General features: G+C 44.5%; 1 protein-coding gene across 2 annotated transcripts in view; it reads right to left on the bottom strand.

Moving 5' to 3' along the window:
• PCGF5 (polycomb group ring finger 5) overlaps nt 1–10,431 on the bottom strand; it is a 102,155-nt gene extending 91,724 nt beyond the window's left edge. For both annotated transcript variants that reach the window (XM_084525667.1, XM_084525669.1), the window contains exon 1: nt 10,355–10,431. The gene's annotated coding sequence lies outside the window, so the exon portion shown is untranslated. The remainder of the gene's footprint in view (nt 1–10,354) is intronic.
• Nucleotides 10,432–21,999: the final 11,568 nt, after the last annotated feature.

Below are 21,999 nucleotides of genomic sequence, written 5' to 3'. Positions count from 1 at the left end.
TACCTCATGTTCAAAGATGAAAAAATACATGACATGACAACACAAGCTATATTTCATATTAGGTATTACCAACGGATGAATTCCCTGCTGTCAAAAACAAGCAACACTTTGCATCATCTTTCCCAATGAAACTACCCATGACTACAGTTTTTGTATTTTTTCTACCCAGATTCCAAAATATTTATTTCAAGTCATTGTTTTGGTGCACATTCCTGGCCTTAAATGGAGATGCTAGGATAGCTGCAGAAAGATGAGAACAATACAGAAGTGAAAGTAAGTAGTAGCAAGCTTCGGCATCAAAATGACTGCTGACAGAAGCCTGTTTTGCCTCTTCCCTCTAGCTTCAGTTTCAGGGGGTGTCAACACAAGGCTACAATGCTGTAACACACTCTAAAATGAGTTTACAGACATGTCACTTTCAGGGCTCACTGCTGGGTGAAGTTCTCTCCTCCAGCCAGAGCCAGTTTTTTTTTTTTATTTAAACAGAGGACCTGCTGCAAGTTCCAGTTCCCCTCCAGCACCAGCCCACCTGCACTCCAAAAGCTGCTTTCTGGTACATGCCCTGCAACTTGCTGGTAAGCTTGAAACCTACTTTACTATTTTGAGCCGCTCATGAGAAGTTTGCACACCTGTCACACAACAGTGCATGGGGAAGTATTGGAGCAAAGAGACAGCATGGGACAGAAACATATGTAGAGATGGCATTAGAGGACACTAAGCGTTTTGGAAAGACAGCATGGGAATGTAGTAACATTGATAGAATAAGGACCGTCTTCTTCAAATTGCCATTGATGTCATGGCACGAAACGGTTTTACATGACCAGGAAAAGCAGCAACCTTGCATCCTCACTGCCAGCCTAGGCCATAAACCTCCAAGCACAAGGACACAGCCAACACAGCTAGAACTGAGCAAAGCCACAGTCCTTCCATGAAAGACTCTAACATCCCTGCAACTCCACCACCCTGCCTTGACACTCCAAACCAGTCACTTTTTCAAAAGCTTGGTGGAGTGCCCAGCAAGTCAGTTGTTTGTCTGGCAGCCTTTTTGTTACAGCTATTGTGGGTAGAAGGCCAGTAAACGCTGGCTTCCCAGCAGCTGAGTAACTAGCATTCAGAGACTATAGCAGTCCTGTTGCTCTCTTGTAGGCCAGCATTGCCTGCAGGTAGTTACATTATTATTTTGGGGACTGTTGCAGTGACTGTCCACTGTGCCCTGGAAGACTTATTTTCCTTAATAAGCCCTTTCCTCTCATCCTTCTGCATGTTGCCAAACAGCTATGTAAGAAAAATAGTCAGATCATCAGCATGAGTCCCTTAGAATAAGTTTAAATGCATAATTTCATGTTTTACTTATTGTTGAGTTTCTGGGAAAGCTGACTGCTTAAACAACACACAGCAATATGATAAAGTGTGGTTATTTGTTTGTTCCTTTAGTACCTGAAAGCCTCAGCCAGAAGTCCTGCTACAGTGCCAAGACATTATGTTAGAGGGCTTTACCCAGCTGTCAGCTAAGCACTATCCCTTGGTCAAGGCAGGCATGGTCATCAGGTGTAGCAGTTTCAAGTGAAAGTAAATCAACAGTCTGAGACCTCACAAGGATGTGTCAATGGATGGGTGCAGGAGAGACAAGGACTGAGCACAAGAAAAAAGCATTTATGGGGAAGCAGAGGGCAGAGTCCAGGGAGACATTACAAATGGTCAAAGGAGTTTTAACTAGTTTGGAGGAAAAAGAAAAAAACATGCATTTGAGGTGGTTCCTTAATTTACGCTCCCTCTTCTCCACTAATGCATATATAAAGAATGAGATAAATGTGTAGGTACAGTTGTGGCAGGAGAAGATGTAAAACAAGTCACTTTCAGCACTATCTCAAGCACTTCATTTTAGGAGTCTCCATTTTCTTTATTTTCCTACTGTAATCACTTCTTTCCTGCTCATCTCTACAAGTTTCTACAGCATCTTAAGCAGAACATCTGCTTATCACTCAGCCTTTTGAGCATTTATTCAGATTTCTGATAGAAGCAGGGCTCAAAACAAGAGCCTCTTCAGTTTTAGGGCCAAGTTTGAAAGGAATGTCCCCAGCTGGGGACAAATTCTGCTTTCCCTAAGAAAGGATCGTACATCACCACAGCAGATATCCAAGCACGCATCAGTGGAATAAATTACTTTCCTCTTATTTCTGTACTTGCTGTAATCTCCTATTGAGAAGAACAAATGCCAAACATCACATGCAAATGGCATTAAAATGCTTCACAGTTTTGTTTTATCTCTGCAGAAGTATTTTAATTGATAGTATTAATTCCAATTGTTGATATTTTTGTATTATGTTTATTTCAATACTTTTCCTTGGCAGGAAAGGTAACTGTTGTTTGCACAGAAAGAAAAAGCCATTAGAAGCTATTTATCCACATGAGCATTTATCTAGGTATCCATATGGCCCCTGGCTACATGAATGTGCTTTTATAAAACAGGATTTAGTAATCTGAAAACAGATTTAACAAGTGCCAACCAAGAGCTCCCTGAGCAAGCCTCCACACATGACAAATATGCAATTCAAAAGTAGAAACTCAGAATAAGTTTAGAGCTTTATGAGGAAAAAAACACCACTGTTTTGTTATATAAATCCTTCAACACTGGAGGAACAGAGTGGCAGGAGCAAGCTCAAAGAAAACTTCTTGGAAAGATCTAAACAGAACAGCATGAAAACAGAAAAGGTAAAAAGATAAAAACTTTCTAGTCAATATTTAAGGTCTGAGGGAGTGCAGGAAAGGCATAGGTGAGATTGTGATTTCGATTTAGTTTTGAGAGAAATGGAGATGGAAAGAAGACAACATTAAGACCCTGAGTTGTGGCAAAGATTGCAGAAGGATGAATATCTGGTGGGTGCTGCATGAAATACACTGTAGGCAGAGGGGGAAATGGAAAGCAAACAAAGAAAAATTGCCACATGTGCAGTAGCAGTACTTAAAGCATGCGCAATAGAGGCACAAAGAGAATAAGCTTACGTTGGGTGAACTTAGAGTTATTGGAAATTTGAAAACTAGATCCTTCAGGGAAGGATTACCCTCAGGATTGTTTTAAAATGAGAGCAGAAAATGAAAAAATTGGAATAGGAGGAAAATTCTATCACCTCCTCTTTTATATCAAAGAAATAAACAGGCAAAGTAGTATGAAAAGCCAAGGAGTAAAACTTCTTGTTTACACAAATGATAAAGTTGTCTTAAAGTAAAAAAAATAAAAAAATAAAAAAAATCAAAACAAGATAAGAGCAGCCTACAAACTTCTGTAGAGGTTTTATGATTTAATATGATCTCTTTCCATTTTGGATTAAAGATCTTTCCTAAGCTCCTACTTGCCTTGGGCATTTTGATAGCTTCCTGTCATTACCATAAAAAATAATTTTTTCATCTGACCTGAAAACAAGTACTGCTTTTACTGCAATTGGAAATACTAGCATTGACCCTGAAGCACCTGATAAAGGTTAGCAGCAAGAAGTTTTACCCTATCTTACTCAGTGGCCAACAATTTGGGACAAGCGCCTAGAAGTTTATCACAGTTGTAATTTTAATACCACAACTTATTCACATAACAAGGGCGCCTTATTACAAGATCACCAACAACTACTGCTGTAGTTGCAGGGGGTGATAATCCCCCCAGTATTTCACAGCTGAAGCCCGCTGTTGGCTTCAATACCCATAACAATAAAAATTCACTGAATTGAAGGAGTCAGACTGTCACATCAGTACAGCCTGCTGCAAAAAGCATGACCTGAAGGCAAAGCAGTGAAATTCATTCAGATGGGCATTGACTATTAGGCTGAGAAAACATATCCTGGAATTATGGACATATGTATGGTAACCTCTGTGTCTTCAGCCAGCTGCAGAAGGACTGTAGGTGTCCCAACCAAAGCAATACCACAAGGATTACACTGTGATGGCCTGAGCTCGCAGAGTAGACTCAGTAGCTGTGCAAGCTTACATCCACAGACAGCAACTCTAACACATACCTATGTTCCCCCACCCATCACATCTGGACTACTTTATGTTACCAAAAACCCTGCAACATCATGAGATTAAAGAACAGCAGGAACAAGACAATCAACTGTTACAATGAAAGAAATGGGGAGGGACCAAATCAGTGGTGAAGATCCCAAGGTAAACAAGTTCCAAGTTTTCCATCTTTTCATAGCCCGTTCCCTGTTTCAAATGATTCTTCGTTAATCAAGAAGATTATTCACTATATTGGGGGGCAAGTTTTTTCTTTCTTGCATCAATGAGTAGCAAGTTGACTTTTCTGGTATCTCACCTGCCCTCTCTTCTTGCTCATGTTTTAGATACCTGCTCACCATAGTTTTCACAGGTGATGTTTTCTGCTCTTCAGTTTTTCCTCTTTTACCACACTCAAAACTCATTTAGGAAAACATGGACAAGAACTTTTTTCTAGTAAAAAACAAGTAGTAAAATGCTCTGCTCACCCCATGGTAATGCTTGGAGTTATACTTTGTACATCTGATACCTTTGACACATATCCTTTCCATGTCCACCTCTTAGAAATCTAATTTAACCTCCAAGAACAATTTCAGAGCTGAATCAACTTTTTTTTTTTTTTTAATTGAATATCTAAGAGGACCGAAATAGACTGCTTAATGCCCTGGTAACCAAAGTGCATTGACCCACAGAAATCTTACATTCTATTCTGTCTAGGTTCCTACATCCAGCTTATCAGCTGAGCACCTTCCAGCCTGGCATTAGAAGGCACAGCTAAAGTCTGTCACATGCTGTTTTTTTGCATTACCTCTCCGGGCACATGCAGGAGAATGCTTTATTTTGATAAACTTTCCCTGAGAACATGCATACTACTTTGTTTAGCAGGAGGATGTGTGCTTTGTTCTTGGGATTTGTTTTGTCAAAAGCAGCAATTATTTCTAGTTTGTAAACTAGCTGAATCATTTCAGTTTCCTGGGGACAGTCGCAGGAAAGATTCATGTCCTTTAAAGACATGCATGTGAGAGTGCTCTTGCTGACCACAGAGGCTTGACCAACAGTTCCTGAGGATATCAGTGCAGAGGACTGGAAGATAGTTTAACTGAGAGCAAGAAAAATCCCAGTTCTATGTTGGCTACAGGTACAGCTGCTCTGTGACAAAGATACAGCTGTGCCAGAGCATTCAGCAGCACAGGACAGAGCAGGAGCACACACAGCCAGGTGGGCGTCAAAACAGAAGCAACACCCATGTGGGACAGCACTCAAACTAGCCAGTCTGCTGCTTGCACCCCTGCTAATAGCCCCAGTGCCTTTGGAGCCCAAGGGAACAGTCAGGCTGCACAGAGCTGCCCCACATGGAGCCCAGAACAAGTGTGGGGTATTTGGCTGCACACATGAAGCAGGCATACTCTTATTTTGCTCTCAAGGGGTATCAGCATCTGTTCATGTTAGAAACCCACAACCCTCATGCACAATTTCTGAAACAAAGGAGGAACTACTTGGAGTTTTGCTTGTAGAAAATGAGGAGCTGCAGAAGCATTAACAGTGTAAGTGGTGGATGAAGCAAGAGGATGGCTCCCACCCTTGTAGAGCTGCTGTTCAGAGGCCTCACTTACTATGCAGTACATGAGGTTTTGTCCATGAGACGTCTGTTTAACAGGGCTGTTGCTTTACCAAATGACAAGGCTGACCAGCTTCTCATCCCCAAGGCTGCTAACCGAGCTGTCACAGCATAGAAGTGCCCTGGGAAAACCTGAGCAGTTTTCCCCAGCAGCTATTAGCAAGAGCTCTTCTTCCTCTGCTGGTTGGGACCCCAGGGCTCTCCTGCTGCACTGCACTCTCCCAAGAAGCTCTGCAAACCCCAGCAGAGGCAGGAGTTCAGGGTCTCTGTCCCTAAGAAAACATCGGTAGACCTGGACTGCTCCCCAGTGCTGAGATACACAAGGATTTCAAGCACTACTGCTAAAAATCCCCTTTCTTCCTCCACTCCTCAGCTTTCAGCATGTTTTCATCTCGCTGAGCTAATAAAGCTTTCACTTGCTAAAGTGTTTTCAGGCTGAACTGCCTGCCACCCCCCACCTCCTCCCCAAAGCCATTGGTGCCATCTTTTACTTCACACAGCAGCACCACAGGGCACTAACTCAGTGCTTCAAAGATACCCTTCAAGGCATCTCCCTGCAGATGATTGAGTCTGAACTGCAGCTACCTGCAGGCACATCCTACAGGGGCAGATAATTAAACTACCAAGCAGTACTGTTTGGATTCAAGTACAGGCCTGCAGGATTTCCTGGCCTAAAGCCAAAGCTGGGTACGTTCTGTCAAGGATGAAAGCAGAGCTTTGTGCACTCAATAGTCAAAGATGAGGATGGATACAAGGACCGCTTGAAATTTACCTTTTGGTGGGGTAAGATGATGAAAAACACCACCATGTTGTGGTGAAATGAGCATGCCCAACAAGTACACTCAGTAGGTGAGTAATTGCACAAAATGCACCAAGCAACAGATTTGCTGCTTATTCAGTGATCCCTACCTTGACCAGCTACCTTAGTATTTCTGCTGCTTACCACATCCATTTCTCCCCCACCATAACCCTTTTGCTTTCCCTTGCAGGAGCCACAGCCCTCCTCAGCACAGAAGCACCAGACCTGCTTGCAAATCTCATAAGTGCTTCCAGTTGGCCCCACAATCATTCTGCTCCATCTACTCTGGTACCTTGTAAACAGTTTTTTGCCTGTTTGTCTCACATAAGCACATCACTAGATTATTTTTATGCAAACTCCTGCAGACACGCAATGGTTGGAGAAGGTGATATAAAAACAGCTCTGTTAAAGTGGGAAAAAGAGGTCCCTTTTTCCTGATGTTACTTAACAGTTCAGTATCCCACCCTGCTACAGAGTTTTCCTCTACAAGGCCTCAAAGCAATAATTTGACTTAGAAAAAGTCTGGGATGTAGCATTTGGACAGAGCCTTCTCTTGCCATTTCTGCCACAGCCTCACCTTGTGGCCTCTGGAAAGAATTAATTTTTTCTTGTTCTCATGTTCATTTGCTTTACACATACTTTCCCAGAAAGATGGCAGAAAAGTGGGGTGAGCAGCAGAGGATGCTTTCTTTTCATAGGGCATATTTAGCATGAACCTTGGGGCAGTGAGGGTAGATCCTCCTCCTTACGCTTATTTCAGAAGCCAATATCTGACAGACCAAAGCTGTATTTAATGTGCATTTTTCCCTGCTCTAACAAAACAATTCTAAAGCCATCTACCACTTGCTACCAGTGCTGTTAAGCTGAGTCACTTTTATTACCATCCTAAAGGGTAGGTGGAAGATCACATGGCTCTTTACAGCTTCAGTAAAAGGAATTTTATCACAAGCTGCTGTTGCTTTCCCCCCCCACTCTGTTCAGCACACATGCTGGCAATGACATCTGATTATTATAGATTCACAATTGGTTTCTGGAAAGGAGCTATTTTGTAACCTTGACAGACACATTGCATTTCCATGAAGAGGGTGGATGTATAGGATTAAAAAAAAACTTCCAGCACTGGTCCTCTAATGTTGTTGATTTTAACTGGAGGTCCCTTACCCGGAGCTGCTTTCAGAGGCACCAGCAAGAAGTAAGGTCTCCATCCCTGGCACTGCACATGCTCTTCTTCAGCAGCATCTGCTGGGCAGGCAGTGAGGCAGGTCCATACCTCAAGCCCACCTGGAGAACCAGCATCTGAGCAGAGCAGATGCAGCTGCTGGGACATCAGAGTAAACAAAGTTGTACTTCCTTCGCAGTGAAGGAACAATGAGAAGGGGGTCAGAAAGCCTCAGGAAAGGACTACTTCAGGAAAAAGAGCAGGTTCTCCTTGGCAGCCACTGCATCCTGTGCCCTGCTGTTTGCACCTCTGCAGGAGTGCAAACAGGATGAGCACAAAGCAACTCTGAGCACAGGTTGCTCCCTCTGCCACTATCCACATGTGCAGTCCAGCCTGGGCCATGCACACTGACCAACTCCTGTTGGATCCAAATAGACAAGCTGTCTTTCCTTCCCTTGCATCCTGCTAATTGCACCTGCCTCTGCTCCTAGCACATGCAGGAGCCACAGCAACATCTTCAGCATGGGCAGATCACACAGCATCTGCTAGAAAGCAAGCAGTGATGCTCAGGGACAGTCCTCAACTCTGAGTAAGCCCACCAAGTCTTCCCAGCTGCCTCTCCCCCACCAGGGCTGGCTGCAGCCCTGGGTACCAGTGGGTTATCCTGGGACTAGCACCCAGTCAATGGCACTCCTCCCACTCAAGGGACCAGCATTTCAGAGTCCAGTGGGAGAGGAGCACTAGGACCAGCTTCACCCTAGGAGGTGCAGAGCAGCTAAAGAGGACAGTTCATGCTGCAGTGAGGTTACCAGCTTCCCCTAACCATGGATAAACCCTTCAGAGCATGGCCACACAGATATTGGCAGAAGAGTTGGTAGATATGAAGTCTATTTGTCCTTGCTACCAGTCTCTGACCTTCTTGGACATAAACCTGAAGTGCCTCTGGGTTGGTTGAACTACCAAGTTCAGGATTTGGCCTCCAGATGCACAGGGAAGTAGGATGAATTGGCACTGCTTCCTGACCAGCTTTCCTCAAATAGCTGCCTCCCTCAGGGCAAGGCTTGCACCAGTGCATGCAGAATTTTGGATCATCTTTTGCCTTATTATTTCAAGTTGCCAGGTCAACTCAGGCTTAAAGGATGATAACCTGATCCCAGAAAAACAGCCTGCATAATAAAAGGCTGCTTCAACCACACTGCACCAGGCAAGGTGTCCCCAGAGCTGTGCACCTTGTATGTCAGCACCAGAGGTGAGGATGTCCAGGGCAGACAGAGTCTAGACTCTCCTGCCCTAGGGTATGTGCAAACCTGCCAAGACCATTCTGAGTGTGGTTAACCCTATTAAAGCGTAAGCTGAGAGTACGTGACATTCATTAGAAGAAAATAGCTTTCTTTGTTCCTAGATCTAACCCCAGAGCAGCAGTCCTGTGGGACAGCACACCATTACTGGTCTCAACAGGCAGGGCTTGCCATCCCAGCAGCACTGCCCAAAGAAAGCCAGCACCTGCTTTCTGCAGCCCTGCTCTTCCTCTTCCCAGAGAATGATGCAGGTCTTGGATCCCTCTGCAGCACAAGGGCCAGGGTTAGAGCACATGCCTTTCCAAAAGGGGGTTGCAAATCGAGGGGCCAGCTCATTCTTCAGCTGCTGCTTTACAGGCAGACCTCTGCCCACAGAGCTTGTGCAGAGCCCTCAGCTGACTTCCACCATCCCCACATAGGCATCCACTATTGAAGTACCAAAGGGATAAAAATGAGATCATCATCCCTTACCCAGTGTGCTGGGTGATCATAAACCTCACTGTTGCTGTAGCTTGGTATGCACACACGAAAGAGACAGGACTGAGCCTTCAGGCTGGTGGGGAGAGGGTACTGGATAGTTGCTTAAGCAAGTAAATTCTGTCAGAAATAGTGATCATTTACCAATAAAAGGTAGAAAACAGGCTGAGGAAGGCAGGCTGTGCAAACTTATCTGTATTTTGTGGGAGGTAGAGGAATTCCACAGCACATGGAGAGCTATTGCAGCATACAACTCCAGTGGGAGACTCAATTTCTAACAGTTTTAGTTGTCCCAAACATTAATAAATTTAACAGATTAAATCAAATGTATGAAATGAAGGAGGTTTCCCCCATACTGAACTGCTTATTTTGAAGACACTTGTGCTGCAGTGCAGCAGAGCTGATTAGGTATCTTCTTGCTTAGGAAACGATAAAATCAGCCCAGTTACTCTTATTCATGCCACCTATAATAAGCTGAAGCAATTCGTCCCACTCCCATGCCATTCAGACAGATGCAGCCACGTGTACCCAGGTAACTACTGCTGGCATGCCAAGCTTGCTGCAGATGTTTGCTCAGGGACACATGGTGGGACCAAGTAGGGCCAACTCTTCTGAAGTGGTGTCACACCTGGATCCACAGAAGCCAGGGTGTTTGTCTGTACTTCTTCCCAAGAAAGATCTGGCTAGGACATCAAACAGGGCGGCTCTGTATGTACGTGGGGCTTTGTAAAGCAGAACAATGCAGGAACAACAGCAAAAAAGCAGCAGGAGGACAATGGAAACAAGTAAAGGAGACCTGTGCATGTAAACAGGGAAACTAAACATTTTCTCCTCCGTATACATTTCCTGTCTTGTTTCTCTGCATCCTCAAGTACTAGAGCTCTGCCTCCCTGTCTCCCAGCAGCAAGAAGCCTGCCCACCAGTAATAACCACAAAACCTAGTATTTAAAAAGGCTGCCAGCTCAGCCTGTTTCCCTCCCCCAGTCAACTGAGCTGTCATTCCCCCACTCAAAGCCCACCTCAGGTGACTGCCCTTTAGATCTTCACTAGGAACATCAGTTCACTGTGCTGCTGGAGAAGAAGTGATCACATCAGTTTTTTATACCAGCTGCATTCACTAACACCTGACATAAACAAAGTAAAAGCCCCCCATCTCCTATAGCCAAGACTTTTTTAAAGTGTTGTCTGAAACAAAAGATGAATATAATCATTTTTTATTTTTTTTTTGCTTAAAGATATTATACAACGCTTCCTCCACATAGTCAATTGTGAATGTTTTCCCAGTGCCTGTGCAGTCAGTTATTTCATAAGAAGGTGCTTTATATGCTATCGGAGGCAGCATGAGTACTATCCCACATATCCTTGCTGTTGCTATGGAAATCATTCCTCTTTAAGCCAATGTGCAAATGCAGGTCTTATTGCTGAATGCAGAGGCTAAAGGTGTGCATGAGTCAAACTGTTTGTTGTGTGTTATTCCTCTGCAGCTGAGAGATGGGAGGGGAAGAAGGATCAGTGTTGCAACAAGAGCACCTGCAACAAGGCACTGGGGAGAGGTAGAAGGCTACCGGCAGAGATAGGAAGCCACAGGAAGACTCTGCCAGGGGACTTCAGCCAAGCACAATTTAGCTGCTCAGCTCACCTGCTCCAGGTGATACAGAAAGGTCAGGATTCAGGCACAGGAGGTGCAAAGGAAAATTCATGGCCTTTCAAAGTATTTGAGATGAAGAAGGAAGCCACAACACACTAGCACTGATACAAGGCACATAGCATCCTGCCTTGTTTGTAGACCTGTTGCCATTCAAAGCTCAACAATAAAGTTAAGCTTTTGACAAGAGCTTTTGACTTCCTGTTGGCTGCAGAGGGTAAGAGACTAGAGATGCCCAGAGACCATTGTGAATCCAATGAAGGAACAAGACAAGAAAAAACACCTACAATAGTCAACTTCTTTCACATTTGCCATGCTCAGCAGCTATTTCAAATACTCTTCACTTTCCTTCAGACTAAAGGCTAAATACCACGGTGGATACTGGAGCACTCCCAGCCAAAACAAAGCTTAACATCAGCAGTCACTTTTCAGTAAGGGCCTCTCAAAATATAACCAACAGGAACCTGCTGCCCCCAGGACTCCATCAGGGGAGATGGAGCCTTTAGATGTGAGACTACACACAGCCAGCTACAGAGCTCTTCCATGCCCCATTCAGGCACCTCTGCCTATGGAAGCTCCCATGAAAACTGGGAATTCCAGAGCTGACAAGAGCACCCTACACACATTTCCTTCAGAAGGCTGCAGCAGAGAAAGGCGGAATCATCAAACGTGGGATTTTTCCTCCTTCCCACTGAAGAAGTATTCCTGCAGAAAATTTGCAAGTGGTCTATCACATAAGCCAAAGGCTTCTAGTCACATCTCATCCCTTTTTTCACTGCTGCTACAAGAAGCACAGGTGTTATACCTATTCTCTCTTCCTACTTACCCTCTGTCCTAGATATTAGGGAATTCTTAAAAGCACAGCAAAAGATTTAGAGTTACATATCTACAGAAATGAAGTTTTTGCATGAATTTTGTTTGGTCAGTCAGCCTTGGGGAAAAGCAGCCAGTTGAAGAACAAAACCCAACCCTTAAAAAACATCTCATCATCTGCACAACACCACAAATCACACAAGCAATAATCACAAAGCAGAACTCCTTTGGGGCTCCATCATACATGACAATTAAACACAAAAACAATAAATAACCTACAACATATTTCTGTAAACAAATCCAGCAGATTTCCCCCAACCAAAACCCAAAAATAAAGACAGCACTTACTTCAGTTCACAGGCCTAGATGCACAACCCCACAACCACCAGCAACCAGATCTATTCTCCTCCAGGTTGTATTCACATAGGTACTTCCACCCCTCTCCTCTCCTTTTTTATTAGCTACCCACCAGGAGCCCAGCAAGCCAGTTGTCCTTGGCAGAAACACCTGTGAGTTCAGCACAGCTTGCTGTCAGAGTGCAGGGGTGGCTGGGATTTAAAACAAAACGATATAGTTAATGGTGCTTTATAAAGTTTGTTTTAAATCTACATATCAATGAGCTATAATGGGCATTTTTATGCTGCATTCAGGCTTGATCAATAGCATCCTAGCACTGTAATAAACTGTTACACCATTTTATGAAACACAATAGTATGCAAGTAGCAGAGTTTCCAATTGCTTTAAGAAGATATGGTATGAATGCTAATAAATTATGTTAAATCATGCTGTCATAGAGAAGTATATTATGATTTATAAGTACCTACCGTACGTAAATTAATATCACAATGCTGCAGCCCTGTGGATAGATGTCTTTGTGTCGTGATATGAACACATATACTATGCTTCAAATGCTTCCAAACATGTGGGTGGGAGATGGAGAATACAAATGACGTAAGGAACTAAAGAGTTTTATTTCAGGAACAGCTTAGTATGCTAGAATATGTTATCATATCATATATTAGAGGTTATGGATTAGAGACTCACTTTCACTGTCTTGTTAGAAATGTTACAAAAGAAACACAGCAGTGGAATAGTGGAGGAATAGCTAAGAGCAATGTCCAGTTTACATTTATTATAATTAATCACCATTCCTTTTATTTTTGTATAATGTTATTCATGATGAATCCTATTGTGAGTGTCAATTTATGAAATGTAATTGTAAATGGATTTCATTCCAAATTAGCATGATCTATTTAGGACAGTCATAAATACAGATAGAATGCCACCATGAAAGGGGACTGGGAAGGATCCTTCTCATGTACATGAAAGACAAAACATCAGATCCCCTATAAACTTAAACTCTTAACAAGTTCCCAGATTTGCAAATGCATTTAGGGTTATTTCCCAGTTGCATCATTACGTTTAACCTGCAGGTTTCTTGGTATCCAGTTCAGAAGGGCAGTTTGTCCCTAAACATCCCTTAAGAATATTTCATACTCTTTTGGAATATGTGTAAGTGAATTTAGAAATCCACGTAGAATAAGTCATATATTGGTTTCATTTGTTTTCTGTGATAATTTCAACAACAGAAACCCAGTCCGAAACCCAAGTCAAATATGGAGACAAAATGCTTGCAAACTTTAAGAAATACTAGGCTTTGCAGGGATTTCTTTATTATGTAATGAAAGTTTATATTAATACATGAAGAGGGAATGCACACTTAAGAAAGGCATCAGAGAAAGGGGAAGGAGTGACTGCCTGAAAGTAGTGCTTTTAGTCTTTGCTTGGGACAGACAGTGCTGTTCTGCTTTAGAAAATATTCAGATATGGTGAAATTCTTCCACCTCTCATCAGCTAGGAACAACTGCACCTTAATTTGTGTGTGTGACTGCTGGGGGACACAAGTTATACATGTCAAATCCTGGAATTAAACTGCAGGGAAGAGGGAGGGCATGTAGGCATTTAACCAGGACCCTGTACATCAGCCTCGGTATGGGTACATCCTCGAATACCAAAAGCTCAGCTGTGACTGACACACTGGAGTCTGGTGGCTCAGCACCAGGCAAGTGATCTCAGCCTGTGTCAGGACAAAGCCTTTCCCCTGCTTGACAACAGACATCACAGTGCCTCTTTGCTCTGAGTAATGGGCCTCTATAATGCAGAAGGTCTGGTATCCTGCTAGAAGCCAGCGACATGGCACAAAGGAGACATCAGCAATGGCCAGAACTTCCTGCTCAGTAACAGGCCTGGCATAGGAGCGCTGCTCCAGACGACTTTAGGGTGACAGCACAGTATCCCAAACACAGAGGGGTACACACAGTTGTCCCCATGTGACTTGAAAGATGACACTGTCCACAGTACACAGTTTTAGCTATTAGACATTTGTTATGAATACCTAACAGCTGCAGCTGGGAATAGTTTCTAGTGTGAAGGGCTTGCATTCCCTGTGTGTACTGAGTAGAAGGGAGAGCCAGCAGCTGCTGAGGTTATTAGTCCTCAGCTCAAAGTCTGCAAGTCTCTGACCCTGTATATTTTGCCTGGGCTTAGTTGCTCCGTGGGCATACAGCAGAAGAGGTGGTGTTGGACTCACTCTGGTAGGGAAGGGTGTTCCCAGCTCCATGTTCAGCTCCTCACAATACCCAAGTTTATCTGTTTCTGATTCCTGCTTCTGATAGTTACTTGATTCCTTTCTCACTTGGGACTATCATGACTAACAAATATCTAGTTTCATTTTTTTAAAATAGTGTTAGTGCCTATTGCCTTTCATCCCTCATGTTAAAGCCATCTTAATGAGGTAGGTAGTATGCTAAGATTGAAGAGTTTATTACAGTAGTTCAGCCTAGCAGGAATCCAGCAGCTATCTGTCCTTGCAGACTAGTAAGAGGTGACTGAGGAAGTTCATCCACACTTAGCACAAGCAGTACTTGGTGCATTTTTCAGATAAGCAGCTCCCATCTCTCTCCTGTGAGCCCAACTGGTATTAATAGCTAGCTCCTGTCAGCAAAGAAGTCTTGCATCTGAGTTTTTGTGTTTAGCTGGCTTTGGACAAATATTGACCTAAAAGAGTGATGAAAAGCCTTGACACAGAGACAAGGCATGCACTTCAACCTGGTGATGGTTGTGGTCATTTAATGGCATCCAGCACTGCCTTCCATGCTGATGCTCTCACTCGTGTGACAGTTCTTCATGAGCCATCTCACTGGCTGACAGCTCAGAACCAGCAGGATGTAAGTGAGATAAATTTGCTGTGTGCTGGTCAAGGAGAGGGTAAAATGGTTGTTTATCATCTTAAGTGAACTAGGGCAACCAGAGACAAGTCTGGTATAAATATGGCACAACCTACTGGGAAAATGCTGAAGGTAGCACATATGTGCTTACTAAAAGTCAGTGGAGATTAATTGATGATTTGGGAATTTCTGCTTTTAACTGATAGTGCTCTTACATAGTAACAGAATAGCTCAAAGGTGTCTTTTGTTAGCATCATCTCCGTTTTGGACACGCTAGCTTCAGACAGCTAGTTATTAGCCATTTTGAGGTAAGAACTGATTATGGGGGAAGCTTCAGGCTCATTTACAGTATTTCAGGAGGCCGACAACTCTTTAAGCTATAGTCTTCAACTCGTATAAGTTACATACTGAAGAGTCTACTGCCTGGAAAAAGAAAAGGAGAAAATATCCTGAGGTATGGAATATCCAAAAGTAAAACCATCGACTCATTGTGAAAACTTTGACTTGTTTGTTTTAATTAAATTAAAGACAATTAAATTAAATTAAATTTAAGACAATTTAAAATAAGTTAAAATGTCCACTCAAATATGTTTGTAAATTCTGGGTTTGAAAATTCTGTTTTAACCTAACATTTAGACAAACACTTTTTTACTACTCTGACACGTAAAGAATTACAGCTCCCCCTAACAGAATCACAGAATTGTCTAGGTTGGAAGAGACCTCAAGATCATAGAGTCCAACCTCTGACCTAACACTAAGGAGTCCTTCACTAAACCATATCACTAAGTTCAACATCTAAATGTCTTTCAAAGACCTCCAGGGATGGTGACTCCACCACTTCCCTGGGCAGTCCATTCCAATGCCTCACAACCCTCTCAGTAAAGAAGTTCTTCCTAATATCCAACCTAAAACACCCCTGGCACAACTTTGGCCTGTTCCCCCTCGTCCTGTCACCAGACACATGGGAGAATAGACCAATCCTGACCTCGCTACAGCCCCCTTTAATGTACTTATAAAGAGCGATAAGGTCACCCCTGAGCCTCCTTTTCTCCAGGCTGAACAAGCCCAGCTCCCTCAGCCGCTCCTCGTAGGACTTGTTGTCCAGACCCCTCATCAGCTTCGTCGACCTTCTCTGGACTCTTTCGAGCACCTCGATGTCCTTCTTGTAGTGAGGGGCCCAAAACTGAACACAGTACTCGAGGTGCGGCCTCACCAGAGCCAAGTACAGGGGGACAATCACTTCCCTAGACCTGCTGGCCACACAGTTTCTTATACAAGCCAGGATGCCGTTGGCCTTCTTGGCCACCTGAGCACACTGCTGGCTCATATTCAGCCGACTATCCACCAATACTCCCAGGTCCTTCTCCGCCTGGCAGCTTTCCAACCGCTCATCTCCCAGCCTGTAGCTCTGCTTGGGGTTATTGCGCCCCAGGTGCAGGACCAGGCACTTGGCCTTGTTGAACTTCATACAGTTGGCCTCAGCCCATTGGTGCAGCCTATCCAGATCCTCCTGCAGAGCCTTCCTACCCTCAAGCAGATCAACACACGCACCTAACGTGATGTCATCTGCGAACTTACTGAGGGTGCACTCGATCCCCTCATCCAGATCATCGATAAAGATATTAAAGAGGACCGGCCCCAGTACTGAGCCCTGGGGAACGCCACTAGTGACTGGCCTCCAACTGGATTTGACTCCATTCACCACGACCCTTTGGGCCCGGCTATCCAGCCATTTTCTAACCCAACAAAGCATAGTCCAAGTCCAATGCCAGTCCAAGCCATGAGTAAACAGTTTCTTGAGGAGAATGCTGTGGGAGACGGTGTCAAAAGCCTTGCTGAAGTCAAGGTAGACCACATCCACAGCCTTTCCCTCATCCACCAAGCATGTCATTTTGTCATAGAAGGAGATCAGGTTCATCAAGCAGGACCTGCCTTTCATAAATCCATACTGACTGGGCCTGATCACCTGGTTGCCCTGTAAGTGCCGCGTGATGACACTCAAGATAATCTGCTCCATGAGTTTCTCTGGCACTGAGGTCAAACTGACAGGCCTATAGTTTCCCAGGTCTGCCCTCCAGCCCTTCTTGTAGATGGGCGTCACGTTTGCTAGCCGCCAGTCAACTGGGACCTCCCCCAGTATTCAGGACTACTGATAAATGATGGTAAGCAGCTTGGCCAGCTCCTCCGCCAGTTCTTTCAGTATCCTTGGGTGGATCCCATCTGGCCCCATCGACTTGCGTACATCCAAGTACCGTAGCAGGTCACCAACCATTTCCTCATGGATAGTGAGGGCCACATTCTGCTCCCTATCCCCTTCCACCAGTTCAGGGTACTGGGTATCCAGAGAGCAACTGGTTTTGCTGCTAAAGACTGAGGCAAAGAAGGCATTAAGCACCTCTGCCTTGTCTTCATCTTTTGTAACTAAGTTCCCCCCCGCATCCAGTAAAGAATGGAGATTCTCCTTAGTCCTCCGTTTTGCACTGATGTATTTGCAAAAACATTTTCTGTTGTCTTTGATGGCAGTAGCCAGATTGAGCTCCAGATGAGCTTTGGCCTTTCTAATTTTGTCCCTGCACTGCCTCGCAACATCCTTATAGTCTTCCCGAGTGGCCCACCCTCTTTTCCAAAGATTGTAAACCCTCTTTTTCCTCCTAAGCTCAAGCCACAATTCTTTGTTCAGCCAGGCTGGTCTTCTTCCCCACAGGCATGTCTTTGGGCACGTGGGGACAGACTGCTCCCGCGCCATTAAGATTTCCTTCTTGAAGAGAGCCCAGCCTTCCTGGACTCCTCTGCCCTTCAGAAATGCCTCCCAAGGGACTCTGCCAACCAGTGTCCTGAACAGTTCAAAGTCAGCCCTCCGGAAGTCCAGTACGGTGGTTTTACTAGTCCCCTTCCATTGCCTTCTCTCCCAGCCTTGCCATTGTTCCCCCTGGCACAGCTCTAACAAGCCTTGTTTCAGCCCCGTCCCCCCTCTTACCTAGTTTAAAGCCCTCTAAATGAGCCCCGCCAGCTCCTGGCTCAGGATCCATTTTCCCCTTAGAGATAGGGACCCGCCTGCGGCCATCAGGGCAGGTGCCAAGTAAAGCACCCCATGGTCAGAAAAAACAAAACTTCTGTGTTGGCACCAGCCTCTGAGCCATGTGTTTATCAGGTTGGCTTTTCTTGTCCTCTCTGTACCCCTCCCTGCCACCATAGGTATGGATGAAAACACCACCTGTACTCCCGCTCCATCCACTAACCGTCCCAGTCCCCTAAAGTCCTGTTTGATGGTCTTCAGGCTTCTCTCTTCAGTGTCATCACTGCCAGCCTGGACTATTAAAAGAGAACAATAGTCAGAGGGGCGAACCAGGTTGGGAAGCTTTCTGGCAATGTCCCTGACCCTGGCCCCAGGGAGGCAGCAGACTTCCCTACGGGTAGGGTCAGGCTAACAAATAGGTCCCTCTGTTCCCCTGAGAAGGGAGTTGCCCACAACAATCACCCTTCTTTCTGTCCTGGTGGAGGCAGTCCTGAGGTGTGGAGTCAACTTCCTTGCCCTAGGCATCCTCCTGGGTAGACTTACTACCTCATCCTCAGCTACCAGTCTCTCAAGCTCCAGGGCCTCAAACCTGTTGTGTAAGGGCACCTGGGAAGGTGGGGCTGGTGGGGGGGGGCATCGCCTGCAATGTCGAGCAGGGACCTGTTTCCATTCCTCCTCAACTCCTAGGTCCCCTCCCTCTGCCCGACAGCAGCAGGGCAGGGGGTCCACCCCCATCTGGGGGGTCTCACCCCGGTACCTGCCCTTCAGGCCACTCAGGGAGTTGCTCCACAAGTCTATCTCCCGCTCACACTCCCTGATATCCCTCAACCTCTCAACCTCCTCCTTGAGTTCTGCCACGAGGCAGACCAGGTCATCCACCTGCTCGCACCTCACGCACACAGTCTCTTTGCCCCCCACAGGTGGTAGCAACAGGCTCAGGCACTCCCTGCACCTGGAGACCTGAACTGCCGCAGTTTCGAGCGGGCAGTCGGTCTGGGTGTGTACAGACTTCCTGGAGAGCGCACTGTGCCTGGTGTACACCACTGCAGCTGAGCTACCGGCAGACCGCCGTTAGAGGAGGTGTTCGTATGGGCTGGGGGGAACGCTCTGCCCTCCCTGCCCTCCCTGCCTGCACTAACTGCTGCACCACGCCCTGTTTGCCCGTCCTGGTCGCTCGCGCTCCCTAGGGGCAGCTTTTGAACGGCCGGGGAGGGGGCGCTGCTGGCTCCGCCTACGCCTCGTTCTCTCCTCGTTCAGATCCTTCGCGAGGGCGAGGGCTGCCGGGTCCTGGCGGCTCCCTCGAGTGGGCTCGGTGCTGGAAAAATTAGCTCTGCCTGTCCGATCCGCCACTCCGCTGCAGAACGCATCTGCCCCAGAGCCGATCTCCTCGGCAAGTGGCAATCGGCTCCGGGGCCTACAACAATTGGTCATTCTGCATTTATAGCATAATAATGCAAAATAAAACATAGTTTATGCCTGGGATAACACTTCTGTCTGTGATGAATAGTTCATTAAACTTGTTATATTTCAATAACCCATATTCCGTTAATTCACTTACATTTTATAAACTGTCTGTATGGACTGAATTTATGGTGCTACACGTGTGGTGTTTTGTCAGAAATTATGCTTGTAAAGGAAGACTACTAAAGACTTAAAATCTAGCACCTGACAGAACAACAAACTGCTAGCATAAGTTGTTAAAAAAATAAGCACCATCAAAATAAATTTTATTACTGAGCAAGGTGGGGAAGAACATAAATACAGATTTGACTTCAGCCTGGAAGTAAACATGATCATTTAATGATGAATAACGCATGTTTTCAGACCAAAAGTTAATAGAATGTAGCATAATCTCGCCTTAGTCCCAGTTCAACGAATGCTGTGACCACTGAAGTATCTGCTTTAAAGAAAATGCATGCCTAATAGAAAGTACTCATTAAGCTATTAATTGTTGCTTTTTGTTGTTGTTTTTGTTTCCAGTAAAAGATTATTTCTGCTGAGCTTGGATCTTCCATCTACTACATGTCTATTTTCTCAAGCTCTATTATCTTTTCTATGATTAGAAAAATCATCAGATCATGCTCACTGGTGGCCTGGTTCTTCCTCAAAAAAGTGTGCTGAAAGAACAGGATGAGGTTGATAATCTGTAATATGGGGGATGGCATTCGGCCTTTAAATCCAAAAAGGCAGTCTCTAACACAAAGAAAACAGGAAGTCTTTCTGCAAGTCTTGAAGTACATGTCTTTCTCTGGCTCTTAAATTGCTAATGTGACCTGAAGCCACATATAGTTGCTTTCCATGGAGAAACCACCTAAGTGAAAAATGGGTGAAAATCACGTGTCTCATATTTTGGTCTTGACTAAGTCTCCATGCTGTAGCACAGATAAGAAACAGAAACATGTGAGATAAAGGTGCCAGAGATGAAACAGAAGATGAAACAATGCTCCTTTTTTACAGTATCTGGACACCACATCTTTTAAATTATATTTATTTATTGTTGGTTCACCTGCAATAGTGTGATAGCAGTTTTAAGTAACTTGTTAAAGGTAGACTCTGACTTGTCACTGGGATAGTGGAGCATCTTCCCTGGATTTCAGAATGTACTGTGAATACTTTATCAGTCACCTCTATGTTGTATCTCTGGAAACAATCTATGTTACCATGGAAAAGGTGAAATAAGAATAACTCCTGCATAGCAGTGTTTCTTTAATACAAGCCAACATGCAAATCTTCACATGTGAGTCACTGCGGGGAGCTGGGGAACAAGGCGAGTTCGCAGGCCAGAACAACCCCTTGGTCTGCCTAACGCTGGTGTCCTGTGGAGCTATGCCCACCATGACTAGATTAACATGGTGCAGGAATTTATCTTGGTCACAGAATTGCTTGACTATTCATCTGTTCAGTTACATATCTGTAAGCTTATGCTTTTAAAAAAATCTATAGGCACCACGTGATTCCACCCAAATGTAAACATGTTATGAACACGGAAGTGCACTCAGGCCGAGAAACTGCAATTTGCCGGGTTCAGTTTCCCAGTTGACACCCATGTCCCTTACAATTTCCAATGGCTAAGCAATGGCTAAGTACACTGTGCTTGGTTTTATTTTCAGTAACAAATAGGTACATTAGTCTCTGAGTGTGTTAGGTACAGTTTTCAGAGTTGTACATTTCACTGGAATAATTCCGTGCCAATTCAAAGGCTTTGGGACAGTCTATCCATGCAAAATGCCTCCTGTGTGTAACAATAACTGGCACCTCACTGCAAGTACAGAACAAGTATGGGATTGCTTCAAACTTGCCCATCCTACTTGCCTTGGCATTTACAAGTGGCAGAGGTTGCACCATTTTCCAGCTCCTAGTCTGAGGTTCAAAACTTTTGCTTTTTCTCTTTTCTTATAAAAATCTCATGCAGCTGTCAATGAAACAGTATCACTCTGGGAAAGCTGCTACCACATGTCCATACCATTGTTCTTAGACAATAATAAGCAAGAAAACGTTTGTTTTCTTCCCCCGTTTCTGAAGGCTCCATTAACATATACAAGTGACATCTCCCTAGGTAGCAAAGAAACATATTAATTAATGAACAAGCAAAATAAATACAAAGAAAACATATGCTCAAAGGGACTATTCATGTGTATGTGAGCGCATGAGACTCCAATGGAGACAAATGGGAGATGCACATACAGACAAAAGGGAGAATACTTTCACTGCAGTGGATGGAAAAAGGCCAGCACGGAACAGAGTGGAATGCATACAGGGATTTAAAGACGGATTACAGATGCCTGTGGCAACTGCTCTCAATAAATTATAGTTAGATCAAAGAAAAATAAAACGCTTTGATAAGAGATTAACAAGTGCCATTCTCATATGTACAGCTGTAATTAAAAAAAAAAAAAAAAAAAAAAAGGGAAAAGAAAAAGAAAAAAGAAAATTAACCCCTTACTTAAGGTAGTTTTTTTTTTT

This window comes from Aythya ferina, assembly GCF_964211825.1.
Source record: "Aythya ferina genome assembly, chromosome: 7".
NCBI classification, from domain to species: Eukaryota; Metazoa; Chordata; class Aves; order Anseriformes; family Anatidae; genus Aythya; species Aythya ferina.
Note: the sequence above shows the minus strand (reverse complement) of the source record. Positions and strands in the feature narration are given on the sequence as shown.